Below are 18542 nucleotides of genomic sequence, written 5' to 3'. Positions count from 1 at the left end.
ATGGAGAAAAAGTGGGCTAAATTCCCAAGATTTAATAGGGAGTATATAGATGGTCTCGAGTTATTTTTATAATTTGCTTACATTAGATTAGATGAAGATCCCAGGAATGTAAGATTTTATGTTCATGTGCTAATTGTAGAAATTTTGTTTGGGCAAGAAGAAGCGTCATCTATGATCATTTAATAGCCACGAGGTTATAATGTTTGGGTTCACCGTGGAGAAGAAATACCTTCATCTACCAAAAGTGATGATGGCGTGATAGATAGTGAAGATTCATAGAATGATATTTATGGCTTACTATATGACACATATATAAATGTGGTAGAGGTAAAAGGAGGCAAAGAGAGTCCCGACGACGAAGGTAGAAAGTTCTACCAATCGATTAATGATGCAAATCAAGAACTCTTTTCTAGGTGTGAAAACTCCTCCACTTTATCTTTCATCATTCAATGGTATTTATTGAAATTTCTTCATGGTTGAAGTAATTCTTCATTCACTTATCTCTTACAATTACGAAAAGAGGTCATGCCTAGTTTGAATATTCCTTATTCTTTTAACAAAACAATGACTATGATTAGTGATTTACGCCTTGATTATAAAAAGATTCATGCATGTCCAAAACATTGTATCTTACACTAGTGCAAAAAGGACATATTTCGACATTACATTTAAGGCGCTTTTACGGCTAGACGTTGTCATTGAAAACGCGGTGGCATTTTTTAAATTAAATTCCTCTAAGAAAGCGGCTATTTGGTAAAGTCACCCTCTTATATGAAAGTGTTTCGTCTAAGAAGGTGGCTATTGGTAAAACCACCCTCTTAGATGAAAGTGTTTTGTCTAACAGGGCGGCTAAGCTGCTCTCTTAGAGGAAAACTTTCATGTAAGAGGGCGGTTTTACGAAATAGCCACCCTCTTAGACTCTTTTTTGTACCCTAAGTCAGAGCGCGCCAATTATGCTTTCATACTTGTCTCTTTTGCTTCGTTTTCTCTTTTGTTGTGTGCTTCTTCTTCGTTTTCCTCAAGCCTGCATTGTCTTCTTTGTGCCATTGGTAAGTTGCTTTTGAGCTCTCTACTTCTTCTTCACCAATGCTTTTTGTTTTGTTTTGGTTTCTCTTATTTGTTTCTTTCCTGTCATTGCTCGAAGGTCACCATATTCCTACTGTTTCATTGCCTTCAACGATGGTCTTTGAGTTTTCATTGTGCTCTAATTGCTTCGTCGTCGCTGCCCCTACCATCGTTGTTGTTGTTGTTATTCTCGCTGTTGTCGTTGTCGCCGCTCTTCACCACCATTGTTGCCTTCACGCACAAGGTTGGTGGAGTTTTAAATTTTTTTAAATATTTTTTAATGTTATTAATTTCTTTATTTTTATTTATTATAATTTGTATTTTCTTAAATTTGTATTATTTTTGTTTTTAGGTTAGAATATAATTATTAAATTATTAGATGGTAGATAGATTTATATTATTTAATATTTATAATTAATTTAATAATTTTTAATTTGTATATTTAGTATTTATTATAATTTGTATTTATTATTAATTTATATTATATTAGTTGTTAGGTTAGAATAGAATTATCGTGTTGGTATTGAGTTCGAGGGTGTTCGACCCTCGACAATTGATACGTGCTGGTATTGAGTCTGGGGGTGTTCGACCATCGGCAAACGTGAGATTTCACATTCATTAGTAAACACCTAAATGACTATTATAGAATATAATGGATCGAAATTGGATTAATTATGTTCGCATAAGTGGTGGTCATTGCAAAAGTTTATCAAGAGGCCACCACCTTACATAACGTTCCTCTCTCCCCTGATGCGGTGAAGGTAACGGTGGAAAGACTTCGAGTAGTTGATGCTCATGTTCCTCTACCTTCTGATGAAGTAATAACTGTGTCCGATGCATTTCAAACATTCGTAGCGTGGCCCAGACACCTAATTCGAATTATACCTGAACCTCCAATAACAATTTCATTTAATTTATATTTATATATTACATCTAATTTAATACAAGTGTTCTTTATTTTGTAGAAACCTCGTCGGAAACCAAGTTTGAAAAAGAAGCATGAGGTTCTGATTGACGATCCTATAGCTTCCTTAGATGCAGCTGCTAGAGAGATTGGTCATAACCTTATGAACATACCATAGGGTGATACATTTTTTTAAATAAACACTAGCATTCCATGGTACATATACATGTCAGATTTGTTAGAATTTGCAGTTGGGGATCATGAGCTCAATATAAATATAATTCAATTTTGTATCATGTAAGTATCTTTACCTATATTTCAATTTACTTTATGTTAAATTATTATTGATTATGCTTTAACTAATAACTTATAGGTATTTACATGGAGTTTCTATCAATGATGGGAAGGATGATGTTTATAGATTCTTAGATCCCTCATATACTAGTCCCACTAGAACAAAGAAATGTGAAACCCAATCATACATCACTAACACGCTAGAAAAAGAGGGAAAACAAATTTCTTTATGCCCTTATATTAATGAGTAAGTTTAATTATAAGTCGTCAATTATTACTATTTCATGTTTTAAATATTTACTAACTCTTTTCATGGATGATATAGGAGTCATTGGCAGTTACTTGTCTTATCTACAATAGATAAGACTGTTATGTGGTTTTGTTCCCTACACAAGAGGTCATCCACACATTTGAAGAATATGATTGATAAGTAAGTACACTATAAACTTAACTCTGTATGTTACTAATTAAAAATTTACTAACGCGGTTTTTTGTATTAATCAGTTCATGGCGTGGATATAACATCCTAAAATGTCGATCCAATTCAAATTATCAAAATCTAAAGTGGATGACACTTAAGGTTTGTAATTTTTGTCTTTCTCTTTTTATTGTTTATCAATATTAACTTTTACTTTCTATTAAATTATAGTGTAATAGACAACCAGAAAGTTATGAGTGTGGCTATTACATTATGCAATGGATGGTTACCATTGTAAGACTAGGCCTTAAAAGTGATTGGAAGTAGGTAACATGATGGTATAAATTATTTTTATAATTCTTTAACATATATGTATCTTAACACTAATTTATGTGAACCTTATTTTGTAATGCAGTTCTTTATGAATGAGCAAGCACAGCCTTCAGCCGCCATAAAATATGAGACATGCTTGGGCCACAAATTTCCTAATTTTTTATAACTCTAGCTAATCAATAGTGTAGGAATTAGATAGATAGATAGGAATATAGGGAAAGATATATTTTATTAATGTTTGTAATACATTTTTATCAATATTGATCCGATCGGTCATCGGTAGTCGATGACGTCAGCAGCAGATAACCACATGGACCACTCGCTGGGGGACACGTGGATCAGGTGGCAGAGTAATCATGGAGGAGATTCCCCGGTATGGAGATCGGTGGTCAGTAACCGAGTGGCCACCGACAGATCAGTTCCAAGATAAACGGGGGACACGTGGATCAGGTGGCAGAGTAATCATGGAGGAGATCCCCCGGTATGGAGATCGGTGGTTAGTAACCGAGTGGCCACGGACAGATCAGTTCCAAGATAAACACCCGGGGGAGAACGCGAGAAGCAATAGAGCACCGATCAGTCATCGGGTGCATGATCATCGGGGTTTCGTGTTACACGCAGTTAAACTGGGACTGAGATTCCCAGCGAGAGCGTTAAGCATGGACCTCGCATGATCATACCTCAGAGAAAGAAGAGCTCCTCGTCGGTGTAGTCGTGCACGAGAGTGGCCTGAGGGAGTCAGTAAACCGGTCAGTGATTGGTTACTCTCTCAACCCATTACGTGCATGGCATCGTGAAGGGGAAATCGTGTATGCAGAGAGCAATGCTTGGTGAGTGTGCCTAGTCCAGCCACACCTGGCGTTCTCCTGGGAATGTGCGATTTCACCCAGATGGAAGAAACGCGCTAAGTTACTCCGCAAGGGAATAACTTAGGCGCACAAAGAGATGCGCTAGAGCCCTTCAGGTGGTGGCACGTGCACGGTTAGATGTGAGTTGCATGCCTCCACGTGTCACTGTCTGAGAGGGGCGCGGCCCAGATAAAGGTGCACTCCGTGTCGTGAAAGGTACAGACAGAAAACCCAGACACCCACGACCCTGACTGTGGTACGTTTTCGTACAAAAGCATAACAGAATTCTGACACACGCAGAGAACAGCGTAGCAGAATTCTGTTAGGCACAGACACAGAGGGAGATAAAAAGGGAATCAGAGAGAAATACACAAATACTGTTTTTACACACATTATTTTTCTAGTGATTCTGTGATCTAACTTGAGCGTCGGAGTGCAAACGGCCGCTAGAGGCGCTGTCTGTGTGTTTGCAGGTTGCGTTCGGAGTTCCCAGAGGAGGAGGTTCTAAGAGTGTTCTTGCAGATAGCACAGTTGCCATAGGCGGGTCAAGCAAACGACAAGGCAATTCCTCCACGCTCGAGTTGTCGGCAGGATCAAATATATATAATTTGATTCTCTGAATTTATGTATTTGTCTGGTTGGGTTATACTTGAACATGTCAATTTAGATGGGAATTAGTATTAAATAGAATGTACTAAAAAAGTTATCATCTACAAAGGTGCAAAGGATTATATGGTAAAAATCGCCCTTATAAAGCACATAAGAAGGCGGCTATGGTAAATAGTCGCCTGCACAAAGGATTTTAAGGGCGGGTATGGTAAATAGTCGCCTTCTTATGTGATTTGATCCTACCGGTTGACTTAGTCGCAAGAGCGTTGCCTCGTCACGGTCTTCCTCACCAGCTTGACACCACGTGCCCTCCAAGTCCACACCACAGATGGCCTCTCTGAGAACCTGAAAAACACACGGTGGCGCCTCTGCGGCCGGTGGCGCTCCGACGCTCAAGTCAGTGACAAGAACAACCAAAAACCTGAGAGAAAATATGCTCTGTAGGACCGTACTGAAAAGCACACAACCATAGTAGAATGAGCCGTAATGAAAACGTACCTCTGCAAATTCTGTTAAGGTTACCTTTATAGCTAGGTTTTTTCTCTCTCCAAGCCGTTATGCTTTTGGACGCGTGGCTCGCATCCAGCCCAGCACGTGTCGCCATCTGGGCTGGGATGGCAAGTAGCACCCAGCCCTACACGTGTCATCATCTGAGCTAGGATAACTCGAGCGTCACTTCTTTATTTCTCCCAGCCCTACACGTGTCATCACTTGGGTTGGAGTAACTGAGAGCATCAAACCCTACACGTGTCATCATCTGGGCTGGGGCAACTTGAACGTCACTTCTGCGTAGTAGCCAGTCGCGCGGCTAAGTCCTCAACTCAAGGAGTAAACTAACACGCGACATGCTCTAGAGCACCACCCGACAAGGCGTATATCGAGTGCAGCAAAGTGCACAATCTCTGTGATATCGCTTGTCTCTAACGGCACCCTTCTTACCGCTGCGCCATGCATGCTCTGGCTGAGGAAACCTTGCCATCAACGAATGTCCACTCTGGGAATCCCGTCGCTGACAGGCGAGCTGTCCCCTCAACCCAAACACCCTTCACGCCCCAGGCTGGCGCAAGAATCGCCTCACCGGAGTTGTACACTTGAACTTACACCTCTGGGCCTTGACCAGCTTCAATCTGAGCTTGTCAGAAGATCTGGCGACGTGCTTCCTGCGGCGATGTCGAGCTACATGATCGCCAATCGCCAAATACGTTGATGACGAGCCAACCCGGCGACAACCGGGCATGTTCATCGCAGAACGCCAGTTCCATGAATCGGCGACCACGCTCACCTCTGAACCATCCATCTTTTCTTGTCTACGTGTTCCACTGAGCACGCCCCCACCTAGGCACGTGCAAGACATGTCATCACACCCGATGACCTGGTCGGTACACAAGCCCCCCAGTCTCGAGCTGCGACTTGTTCAGCAAGGAGACTAAAGAGGTTTAAATCCGGCGGCTTACGTGGCTTTGCGCGTTGGCGCTAAAACTGTTCACCGACTTGACATTTCACCAACTCCTTCGATCATTCGACACGTGGACCCATCAAAGGCCATTGTTCACTGTCGTTTGCGCTTCTCGCAACGTTCGACATTCTTCGAAACTCTTAAACCCTTCGCGTCATTTCACTGTTTCATTATCTTCCACCTCTCTTCGAACTCTCAAAACGCTCCAGCGAACGCTCCGATTCTCCCAACCTCCATCCTTTTGGCCACTCTTCTGATCATACAAAGGTAACTCTTTTGTCACTCCTACTGATATTTGCTGCATTTTAATCGGTTTGCACCATCCAATACTTGTCTGGAGCATACGTTGTGGGATGTTTCTCTGTTTTGTTTTCCTTTTTCCTCGCTTAGGGTTCCTGAACCTTTCTCTGCGAACCCCTATTCTTCTTCCTTCTTCTCCCCTTCCGTCAAGTCTTTCTGTTTGCGAACTCTTATGCCTTTTCGTCTTCTTGCAGCTTCGTCAATGACTCGTCCAAAAACCACACCAAACCCTCCTCCATCTCCGCGAAAACCCGTAGGACAAACCCCTCATCTTCCCGCGACCCCCCAAGGGGTTCCAACGTCCCTTCCGACCGAGTCGCGAGACCCGCGTCCTCTCATCCCAGCCAACCACAACCAAACCCACCACAAACCAAAGCGATGGTGAAACCTCTCCCAGACTATAAGCGTCTATACCTGTGGGCCTCCGCGACCTTGTTGGGTGAAACCTCGTCCGTTAACTCCGACCTTGACATCCTCTGCCTCAAGAAGGGTGACAGGGAAAACCTTTCTTTCAATAAAGAGCATGACAACAGAATGGTCATGCGGCCTTGTCCTCCCGGTGAGCCAATCTGCACCGATGATCAGGGGAGCGACGAGACCCCCTTCTGCTTCATATACACAACTATGTTCAAGAAGCTCAAACTCCGGTTTCCCTTCACACGCTTCGAGAGGGACCTTCTGACCGAGCTCGACATTGCCCCCGCCCAGCTCCATCCCAACAGTTGGGCGTTCGTGCGAGCTTACCAGATTCTCTGCGCCCACTTGGGATTCCCGGCTTCTGTCGACGTATTCTTGTACTTGTTCGAGGCGAAGAACCCGGGTGATCGCCAATGGGTCAGCCTCAACGAGGTCGCTGGGAGGTCTATCCTCTCCATTTTCTAGCAATCCTATAAGGATTGGAAGGGGAAGTTCGTGCGTATGTGTTGCAACGATCAAGACCCTGCCCTTCTCGACGGATTTCCCTTGTACTGGGTGAACAAGGGAAAGAAAGACTCAAGCTTCAGGAAGGCCCGGGGGCTAGAGAAAATGGGAGACCTTGACAAGGACTTGTGCGGCTTCTGGAAAATGGTCGCCTCTTCCAACGTGGTTCTGCCCACTTCCTCCATCATCACCTTCGAGTTTCTCGAAGACCAGCTAGATGTTCACATAGGTTCGTTCTCGGGTCTTTGAGATCCCTTAGCTTATACTTGTATCGCCCTGCCTTTGCTTTGATGTTGCTGTTACGACTCTCATGTCGTTTTAACTTTCCCACGCATTGTTTTCTTTTGTTTATCTTTCTGTACCTCGTTGACTGTCGAAACTTTGTGATAACTGTGTGTCGCTAATGCAGATATGATGCTGGGAAAGGATCGGATTGCTGAGCTACGAGCCATAGGCAAGCTCCACAAACTCACGGCGGGTTCCCAAACCGTGCCAAACTCTGTTGCGGAGATCGCCGCTACTCAAGACAAGTCCCCGCCGGTTGGTCCACCCACAATTGCTGCTCCTCCAGCCCCCCAACGTAAGAAACTCCCCCTGAAGAAGGCTAAAAGGAAAGCCCCCAGGGTGGTATCAAACGAAGAAACGGATGAAAGCACCGAATACAGGCTGGTCTGCAAGAGGAAAAGGAGGGCCGTGGTTGAGCCTCCAGCCGCTGAGAACGCCGCCCCAGACTTCATCGAGAACCCCCCCAGCGCCTCTACACCATTCGAGTCTGCTGGGGATGTTCTTGTTTCGAACACCTCGGTGGCTGAGGTCGCTCCTGAGTAGCTCGCCGACACGCAGATTTCCTCACAAGCTATCGAAGAGCTCCCGACCCCACCACCGCGCCTCGAAACTTCCCTCGCCATCCAAACTTGTGAGGGCGGTGGTGAGCACCAGCCTCCGCCCCCACCGTCAACACCGGGCCTTCCGACTTCTCTCCAAGAGGCCTTGAAGAACTTTAACGCCCGCCAACATGCTATGGCCGACGAAAACCTTCCTCACATCGTCGCTGAAGGATTAAAAGACCACTTGGAGAAAGTTGAACTCGATTGTCGCATCTACAAAGAGGCGGCCAGCACCGCGAAGGCTGAAACCGACAAGGTCAAGTGCGACATGCTGCTGCAAGGCATCGAGTTTTTGCGGGTCGAAAACGCGCTCAAAGACGAGCTCAGAAGTGTGCGCGATAACAAGAATGAGCTGCGTAGAAAGCTGCATGATAAGGTTCAGGAGACCATAGACTTGGAGAGCAAGCTCGTCCCCCTGAGGAAGCAGGTTGCGGAGCTGGTGGAGGCGAGAAAGGCCGACGAGGCTCAAGTGTCCAAGCTCGAAAAGAAGTCAACCGCAAGGGAAGTTCTTCTGGGTAAAGTCGAGCAAGATCGGGATAAGGCGACCAAAGAACTAGGTGAGACTGCTGCTGAGTTGGCCCGGGCTCGCGAAGAGAACAACGAGCTCAAAGCAAAAGTGGAAGAGCTCCAGCTCGAGGCCGCCCAAGTTCTCATTTCCGGCTTCGGGGTAGCTCTGGAGCAATTCGCCTGCAAGTTTCCCGATCTGGACCTGTCCGAGTTCTCCGTGTACAGCGAAGTGGTCGATGGCAAAATCGTGCCCCCAGCTGATCCATCGCCTTAAAACCCTTCGTGCCTCACTCTGACCCATATGTAATATTTTCATTCTGTTCGAACTGTTTAATACTTATGTTCACACACACACACACACACACACATATATATATATATATATATAGGTATGTTAATCTTTCGACTTATCTGCCGTGTGATTAATTGTTTCGAACTGCTTCTTAACTCATGTACTTCGCCCCAACCTGTACTTAACTTTTAAAACTCAGTGCACTTTGCACTCACCGGTGCTTAACTTTCTGCAAACCACCTTAACTTAAACAAATGGTTAATTTGAAACGATAACGTTTAGTACGAAACTATTTACTTAGCACCTGGAACTTCTCTCGCCTGACCCATCAAGGGCCAAAGGCATCTCTACATCGTCGCTCAGAACTTCGGTGGTGCGGCTCTCGCCATGCGGTTCTCCTTATACCTCAATCTTAGAACATGGGTTTCTGGCAACGCCACCTTCCTTTCAATCGAACGCGTCCCGACGGGGCCGCTCCCGATTTTCCCACCTTCTTATTCTGGGACTGCTTATCTCCTTGTTCCCCCATCTGGGGGTAGAGCCGCCTTTCGGATCCTTCTCTACCTCCCTGGGTTTCAGAACAATCATCTGGGTGGTGGGGTGCCCTCTGCGAACCTCTCCCACCACCCTTTAACTTCTAACTTAACTGGTCTTACTAGGTCAATATTGGTGTCTCACTCAAGGGGAAAGAGTTCTTCTCCAACCCTCATTTCCCATACTTGAGATCGTGAACACCCCTGACTTTTCAGTTTCATCTTGCCTGAACTCACTCGAGGGTGAGAAAGACTTTTCCTAATGCCTCAACTTGCCCAGGGGCTACATCTCCTCCCCCCCCCCCCCCCCGGATGCACTGAGGGCTTTCAACTTGCCTCAACTTGCTCACGCAAAGAGGTCTTGCGATCTGTTCTTGCCTGTGCTCGCTCATGGCGAGTAGGACTTTAATCTTTTCTCGCCTACGCTCCCTCGAGGCGAGGAGGTCTTTTAAATCTCTTTCTCGCCTGTGCTCGCTCGAGGCAAGGAGGTCTTTTTAAATCTCTTTCTCGCCTACGCTCGCTCGAGGCGAGGAGGTCTTTTCTAAATCTCTTTCTCGCCTGCACTCGCTCAAGGCGAGGAGGTCTTTTCTAAATCTCTTTCTCGCCTGCACTCGCTCAAGGCGAGGAGGTCTTTTCTAAATCCCTTACTCACCTAGCGGCGGTCAGAAAAAATTTAAATCTACTTGTGCCTCCGATTTCCAGGTGGCGAAGAGGACTTAAAACTTAAACTTGTACCTCCGGTCGCTGGGTGGCGATGAGGATTTTAAAGACTTCACGTTTCGAAAATTTTGTACTGGATGCATGCGATTTGGGTTTACTATTTCTTATCTTTCCTCGCAAACTTAAAAAACAAATAGCATGCAAATTTAATAACTGGGAAACTTCTAGAAACTTCGAAACTTTCTTTATTGGGTGGCCTCATTAAAAACCCTTCTCGGGGAAAAGAGTGCCCCCTTGAAAAATTGTTTCAACTGATACATCTCAAACTGTTGGATTTTATTGCTACTTACAATGCCTTAGCTGTAGTAAAACTTGAGGTGGGTGGCGTTCCATGTGCGGGGGATCGCCCCTCCCTCCAACGTCTCCAAGCGGTAGGCGCCATTCCCGAGTGCTTCGGTTATTCTGAATGGACCGGTCCACTTGGGCGACAATTTGTTTTCCATCTCGTATTGATGGGCCTTCCTCATCACCAGATCGCCATCTCCGAACTGACTCGGCTTTATCTTGGAGTTGTACTTGCGCTCGACCCTTCTCTTTACTGCTTCGGCCTTCACCCGCGCTTCCTCCCTGACCTCATCCAGCATATCCAAGTTCATCCTCCTCTCTTTGTTCGAGTCTTCTGACACGAAGTTCAGAAACCTCGGCGAGCTCTCTTGGATTTCAACTGGGATCATCGCGTCGCACCCGTACACCAAGCTAAACGGGGTTTCGTGGGTTCCCGATTGCTCAGTAGTATGGTATGCCCACACTATGCGGGGAACCTCCTCAGCCCAAGACCCCTTGGCCTTTTCCAACCTCCTCTTCAATCCTCTGAGCAGAACCCGATTAGCGGACTCCACTTGCCCATTGGTTTGCGGGTGTTCCACATATGCAAACACTTGTTGTGTCCCGATGTCCTCGCAAAGTTTCTTCAACAGGTGGCTTGCGAACTGGGTCCCATTGTCTGATACTAGACGCTTGGGCACGCCAAAACGACACACAATATTCTTCCATACGAAACTCTGGATTTTGTGTGCGGTGATCTGGGCCACTGGTTCTGCTTCAATCCATTTCGTGAAGTATTCGATCGCCACAACCAAATACTTCATTTGTCTGATTGCCAATGGGAAGGGTCCCAGGATGTCGATTCCCCACGTGTGGAACGGCCAAGGACTGTAGATTGACTTTAACTCTTATGGGGGCGCCTTATGCCAGTCGGCGTGCTGCTGGCATTGCTTGCAATCTTCTCTCATCGTAGGCCAGTAATAGCCTGCACGGATAGTCCTTGTTGCCAGCGATCGACCTCCAATGTGGCTCCCGCAAATCCCCTCATGGAGCTCAGCCATAATCCTCGTGCACTTCTCTCCGTGTACACATACAAGAAGAGGGTGTATAAATCCAAATCTGTACAGCTCGCCGTCAATAAGGGTAAACTTGTTGGAGCTCTTCTTTATCTTTCTGGCCTCAGTTGAGTCAACTGGAAGCACACCATCCGCTAAATAGCGTTGGTATAGCGTTATCCACATGTCTGGTTCGTGGACAGCGCAAACTTGCATCGATCTCGCCCCTTCCGCTAGGCGCGCTCTGACCCTCGGCGTCCTCAGAGTTTCCTGCGTTAGGGATCTATGACTTCTCACCGTTCTTTCCATTAATCTGCAAACATGAAGAACCTGGTGGTCTGCCATGAATGCTCCAGGCGCTTTCAAGGTTTCTTGAATGACAGTCATCTGCTTGCCCTCCTTGCCCGAACTGGCGAGCTTGGCTAGCAAGTCAGCTCGGGCATTCTGTTCTCTCGGCACGTGCACCACTTCAAATGAAGCGAAAGATCTCCTTAGCTCTTGCACGTACTCCAAGTAGGCTGCTATCTGCGGGTCTTTGGCAGGGAACTCGCCAGTCACTTGTCCAGTGACCAACAGCGAATCGCTCTTGGCCATCAGCACTCTCGCCCCCATTTCCTTCGCCAGCAGGATTCCGGCGATCAAAGCCTCGTACTCTGCTTGATTGTTGCTTGCTTTGAAAGCAAACCTCAATGATTGCTCTATCAACACTCCGTTGGGCCCTTCCAAAATGACCCCAGCCCCGCTGCCCAGCTGGTTGGACGACCCATCAACCGAGAGTACCCAGCGAAAGTCATCCTCGGCGTTTTGTGCTACTTCAGAGGACAACTCGACCACAAAATCGGCGAAGACTTGCCCCTTGATCGATCCCCAGGGTTCATATTTGATGTCGAACTCCGACAGCTCGACTGCCCACTTCACCATCCTTCCGGCCACATTGGGTTTCTTCAAAACCTTCTGGATTGGCAGATCAGTCATCACCAATACCGTAAAGCTCTGGAAGTAATGGCGCAATCTCCTCGCCGAGAATACAACCGCTAATGCTGCCTTTTCTAGGGCCTGGTACCTCACCTCTGGGCCTTGCAGCACCTTGCTAACGAAATATATGGGCCTTTGGATCTGATCCTGATCCTGCACGAGCACTGCGCTGATCGCCCTCTCAGTTATAGCAAAGTACAGCCTGAGCGGTGTTACGGCTTGGGGCTTGCACAGAACTGGAGGGCTCGCCAAATATTCCTTGAGCTTTACGAAGGCCTCCTCACACTCCTTTGTCCAAACAAACTTGTTGTTCCTTTTCAAACATTGGAAGTATGGGTGGCCCTTCTCTCCGCTTGCCGATACGAATCGGGACAGGGCGGCCATCCGCCCCGTGAGTTGCTGCACCTCCTTCACATTGGCGGGGCTCCTCATTGCCAAAATGGCGGCGCACTTCTCGGGGTTAGCCTCGATTCCCCTCTCTGACAGGAGAAACCCCAGAAATTTCCCTGCTTCTACACCAAAAACACACTTTTTAGGATTCAGTTTCAGCTTGTACCTGGCTATCGTGATGAACAACTCTTCCAGGTCGGCGACGTGCTTGTCTTTCTCCAGGGACGTCACGACCATGTCGTCGACGTATGCCTGCACATTCCTTCCGAGCATGGGTGCGAGCACCTTGTCCATCAGCCTTTGGTATGTGGCCCCTGCATTCTTCAACCCGAAGGGCATCACCCTGTAGCAATAGCATGACCTTTCCATCATGAAGGCGGTCTTCTCTTCGTCCATGCGGTGCATTTTGATTTGGTTGTACCCCGAGAAGGCATCCAGAAAACTGAGCAGCTTGCACCCCGATGAACTGTCTACCAGGGCGTCTATGCTTGGCAAAGGATAAGAATCCTTTGGGCAGGCCTTGTTCAGGTCTGTAAAGTCAACACACATCCGCCATTTCCCGCTGCTCTTCTTGATCAGAACAACATTAGCGAGCCATTCTGGATATTGGATCTCCCTGATGTGGCCCGCTGCAAGGAGTTTCTGTGTCTCTTCCTTGATCGCCTGTCTCTTCTCCTCATTGAACTTTCTTCTTCTTTGGCGGATGGGCCTGACTTGGGGGTCCATTGCTAAACGATGGCACAAGAAATCGGGGTCGATTCCCGGCATATCTGAAGCAGCCCACGCAAACGCATCCAGGTGTCTACTTATCACCTTGGCGATTTGGTCTTGCGTCTCGCTATCCAGGGTTCTTCCCAACTTAAACACCTTACCGCTAATCTCCTTCTCGAGCCATTCCTCTACTGGCTGAGGTCTCCTTTCGCTGGCGATCAGGGCCCTCGCGATACCGGTTTCTCTGGCGGTCTCCGAGCAGTTTCTTTCTCCCTCCCAGCTCTCTGACCTCACCTCTACATTCCCCATCGGCACATCGCCATCGGCAACCACCTCTAACGCCGTATCCGAAACTCGCCGGGATTCGCGCTCCGGCTCCACGCCAGGGGGAGGCGTTGTGGTTACGTGGCACACAGACCTCTTGTTCTTAAGGCTGTTTTCGTAACACTTCTTTGTCTCCTTCTGGTCAGAGCAAATAGTGATAATCATGCCCTCCATAGACGGCAGCTTGACCTTCATGTGCCTTGTCGAAGGCACAGCTCCTGTTCTGTTGAGCGTTGGCCTTCCCAACAGTATGTTGTACGTTGACGGGGCGTTTACAACAAGATACATGATCTTCTCCGTTCGTGAGGCCAAACCGTCAGTGAAGGTCGTCCTCAACTCCATATACCCCCTCACCTCCACTTGGTCCCCGGCAAAACCGTACAAGCAGCCCCCATATGGTCTCAGTTGATCGGGGGACAGTTGTAACTTCTCAAAAGTCGGCCAAAACAACACATCTGCTGAACTTCCTTGGTCGACCACACCCGGTGGACAGTCCTTCTCACCGTGACAAGCGAGATCACAATAGGGTCGTTGTCGTGAGGCACCACGTCCCTAAGATCCCCCTTGGTGAACGTGATGTCCACGTCGGGCGAGTGATCCTCATAGATTTCCACTGACATTACCGACCTCGCATACCTCTTGCGTTGCGACGCAGTGCACCCCCCGCCGGAGAATCCGCCGGCTATGGTGTGGATCTCACCGTGAATGGGCACCTCGTGCTGCTTCCCTCCGCTGCCCGCCGGTTGAGATCCTGACGCTTGGTCCGCTTGCTTCTCTAGCAAGTAATCCTTTAGGAAACCACATTTGACCAGCTCGGCGAGCTGGTGTCCCAGAGCCAAACACGAGTTGATAGAGTGGCCAAAACTCTTGTGGAACTCACACCATGCGTCTGGCTTTGGCCCCAAAACCTTCTCCGTCGTTTTCTCAGGCACTTTGAGCCTGGCAGCAATGTTTGGGATGGCGATCAAATCGGCCAAACACATTACAAACTCATACCTTGGGGGGCGATTAGTCTCCTGCCGGTTGACTTAGCGCAAGAGCGTTGCCTCGTCACGGTCTTCCTCACCAGCTTGACACCACGTGCCCTCCAAGTCCACACCACAAATGGCCTCTCTGAGAACCTGAAAAATACACGGTGGCGCCTCTGCGGCCGGTGGCGCTCCGACGCTCAAGTCAGTTACAAGGACACCCAAAAAACTGAGAGAAAATATGCTCTGTAGGACCGTACTGAAAAGCACACAACCCTAGCAGAATGAGTCGTAATGAAAACGTACCTCTGCAAATTCTGTTAAGGTTACCTTTATAGCTAGGTTTTTTCTCTCTCCAAGCCGTTATGCTTTTGGACGCATGGCTCGCATCCAGCCCTGCACGTGTCGCCATCTGGGCTGGGATGGCAGGTAGCACCCAGCCCTACACGTGTCATCATCTGAGCTAGGATAACTCGAGCGTCACTTCTTTATTTCTCCCAGCCCTACACGTGTCATCACTTGGGTTGGAGTAACTGAGAGCATCAAACCCTACACGTGTCGTCATCTGGGCTGGGGCAACTTGAACGTCACTTCTGCGTAGTAGCCAGTCGCGCGGCTAAGTCCTCAACTCAAGGAGTAAACTAACACGCGACATGCTCTAGAGCACCACTCGACAAGGCGAGTATCGAGTGCAGCAAAGTGCACCATCTCTGTGATATCGCTTGTCTCTAACGGCACCTTCCTTACCGCTGCGCCATGCATGTTCTGGCTGAGGAAACCTTGCCATCAACGAATGTCCACTCTGGGAATCCCGTCGCTGATAGGCGAGCTATCCCCTCAACCCAAACACCCTTCACGCCCCAGGCTGGCGCAACAATCGCCTCACCGGAGTTGTACACTTGAACTTACACCTCTGGGCCTTCACCAACTTCAATCTGAGCTTGTCGGAAGATCTGGCGACGTGCTTCCTGTGGCGATGTCGAGCTACATGATCGCCAATCGCCAAATACATTGATGACGAGCCAACCCGGCGACAACCGGGCATGTTCATCGCAGAACGCCAGTTCCATGAACCGGCGACCACGCTCACCTCTGAACCATCCATCTTTCTTGCCTATGTGTTCCACTGAGCACGCCCCCACCTAGGCACGTGCAAGACACGTCATCACACCCGATGACCTGGTCGGTACATGATTTATAAGGACTTTTACCATAGTCGCCCTCTTTGCCTAAGACGGCTAAATAGCTGCCTTTTTTTTCTCTAGGACATTAGATTATGCGCTGATCAAAGACAGCTAGAAATTCGTCATTTTACTGTTAAAATAGTCGTCGTTTTTAAGCTTTTCTGCATCAGTATTATTTGGAAAGAGAATGAGGGTCTAGAAGTTTGTAGTATATGTAAATCTTCACGATGGAAGGAATTTCCTAAAATCAATTCTGAAGTTGAGCAACCAAAATATGAATATAAAGTTCTTGTCAAAGTATTGCGTCACTTTTCCATTTATTCCTAGACTTCAAAGACTCTTTATTTGTTCAAAGACTGCTGAGTCAATGATGTGGCATTTAGAAGGATGGTCGAAGGATGGGAAAATGAGACATCCCGCTGATGGTGAAGCTTAGAACAACTTTGATAGGCTTCATGAAGATTTTTCTAATGATTCGCGCAATGTAAGGCTTGGTCTAGCAAGTGATGGCTTTAATCCATGAGCATATCGCATACCATGGAGCCTATGACGATGGTGGTGTACAACATTCCACCTTGGTTGTGCATGAAACCTGAATATACAATTTTATCATTGTTGATTCATGGACCACAATACCAAGAAATGATATTGATGTGTACCTTCCATTGTTGATTCAAGAGCTAAAAGATTTATGGGAGTTTGGAGTAGAGACAGATGACGCGTCAAAAATGAAATATTTCAAATGCGTGCCGCTCTTCTATGGACTATTAGTGACACTACAAGAAAATTTAATATTACATACATCATCAATTTGTATATAAGACGCTAAACCTGTATGTAAAACATAGTTAATTACAGAAAATAAATCGTATGTAAAATTTTCGTAGGTAACTATTACATACGAATTCAAAATTCGTATGTAATTACATACAGATATATCCATATGTGATTACATACGAAAATATTTGTATGTAATTACACTAGAAAGTTACATACGGAAATATAAGTAAGTAACTATAATTTTTATTTTGTTTGTACATTTGAAAGTATTGAAAACCAGTTTTCCAGACTTGGAAAAACATTGAGAGATATATTCATTAAACATTCAGACCTGCCCATAATTCGAAAAGCATGATAGAAAGTAACATGTGGATTACTTCTTAATTCATCATTTACTGTATTATTATTACATCTCAGGTAACATTTTATAACATATTTACATAGTATGTGGACCATCCCCAGTTTCACTCATATATGGTCTACTTGCCCTTTATCGATTCCAAGATGTGAGCTTCACTTGGCTAAGAAGTCCAGGCCAAAATAGAAGGTCCACTTTATGGACCTTAAAAGAGGGTTCTTGCATTCACCACTCCTATATGGGGTGGTAAAATGGTAAAACTACTCTTGATAAAATAACACTATACTGAACCTAACATTTTCAAAATGGCAATACAATAACTGCAAATAAAAAAATTGTCCAAATCAAAACCTTAATCTAAATTGAAACATGATTTATCTCAATGATTCAGATGAAGCATAACTATTAAAATAAAACCAGACATTGCACTAGAATTTGTCAGATCACTGGTTTAGACTTCCACAAAATTGGTGGAGCAAAAAATCCATAAGAACCAACCCAAATTAGGTAAGAACTGATGTGAAAAACCAATTTGAGTGTAAGAACTTATGTGAACCTAACTAAAGAAGTTCAAGCCAACAAAAATTTCAGCTCAAACTCAAATGAATGTATCAGATTTAGCTCAAACTTATTCAGATCATGTAATTTTTTAAGTTGGACATCTTATGCAATTTCTTCAAATTATTATAATATTATCAAGTCTTAAATATAACCTCTAGTTCCTGCAACAAACAACAACCATTCACGGGATAAACAATAGGATATTTTCGTATTGGAGAGATTGAGGTTTACTTGGATGTTGTGGGAATCATGACTTTGAGTGTAAAGAATGTGAAATTTAGTGAGAGCATCAATTTCTCACGTCAATTTACTGAGAACTAGAAATTGAGATGTGCACGTTGAGAAAAAGTTATTAAGTTTTATGTAATTTTTCTTCAAACATCAAATCAGATACAAATTAATAATCATCTACTTTAACCAAAATAAAAACATATTAAAAAAATATGTAAAGCATATTTTCATATTAAAAATGCTAAAAAAAATATTAAACAATGATGTTAAACATACATATAACAAAATATTAAATATATAACAAAATGTTAGCAAATACCATAAAAAAGATAATCAAGTTATAAATATCTTAAATTTAAGAAGAATATAACCTAAATAAGGAGAGAAACAAATCATCTTATATAAGACTAAATTAATAAAAAAATAATTTTCATTCAACGGGTATTCTATAAAATAACATGACACCTAATAAAAAAAATATATTACATAACAAATAACTAATAAATAATAAATAAATTTTACTACAAAAATTTAATTTTTTTTACCAAATGTAGAAAGAAAATCTGAAAAAAGGAATCAATGAAACGCTGATAAATGGTGTAACCACATACTGTTCATATAAACGCTCATTCCTCTCACTCTCTTCATTCTCTG

The 18542-nt window shown here is 45.4% G+C and overlaps 1 pseudogene; it reads left to right on the top strand.

Annotated features, from left to right (window-relative positions):
- Positions 1-16787, top strand: LOC150023237 (uncharacterized; annotated as a pseudogene).
- The last annotated feature ends 1755 nt before the right edge of the window (positions 16788-18542 follow it).

This window comes from Phaseolus vulgaris, chromosome 11 (assembly GCF_051622355.1).
Source record: "Phaseolus vulgaris cultivar YP4 chromosome 11, ASM5162235v1, whole genome shotgun sequence".
In the NCBI taxonomy this organism is placed as follows: domain Eukaryota; kingdom Viridiplantae; phylum Streptophyta; class Magnoliopsida; order Fabales; family Fabaceae; genus Phaseolus; species Phaseolus vulgaris.
This window is presented reverse-complemented; position numbering and strand designations above follow the sequence as displayed.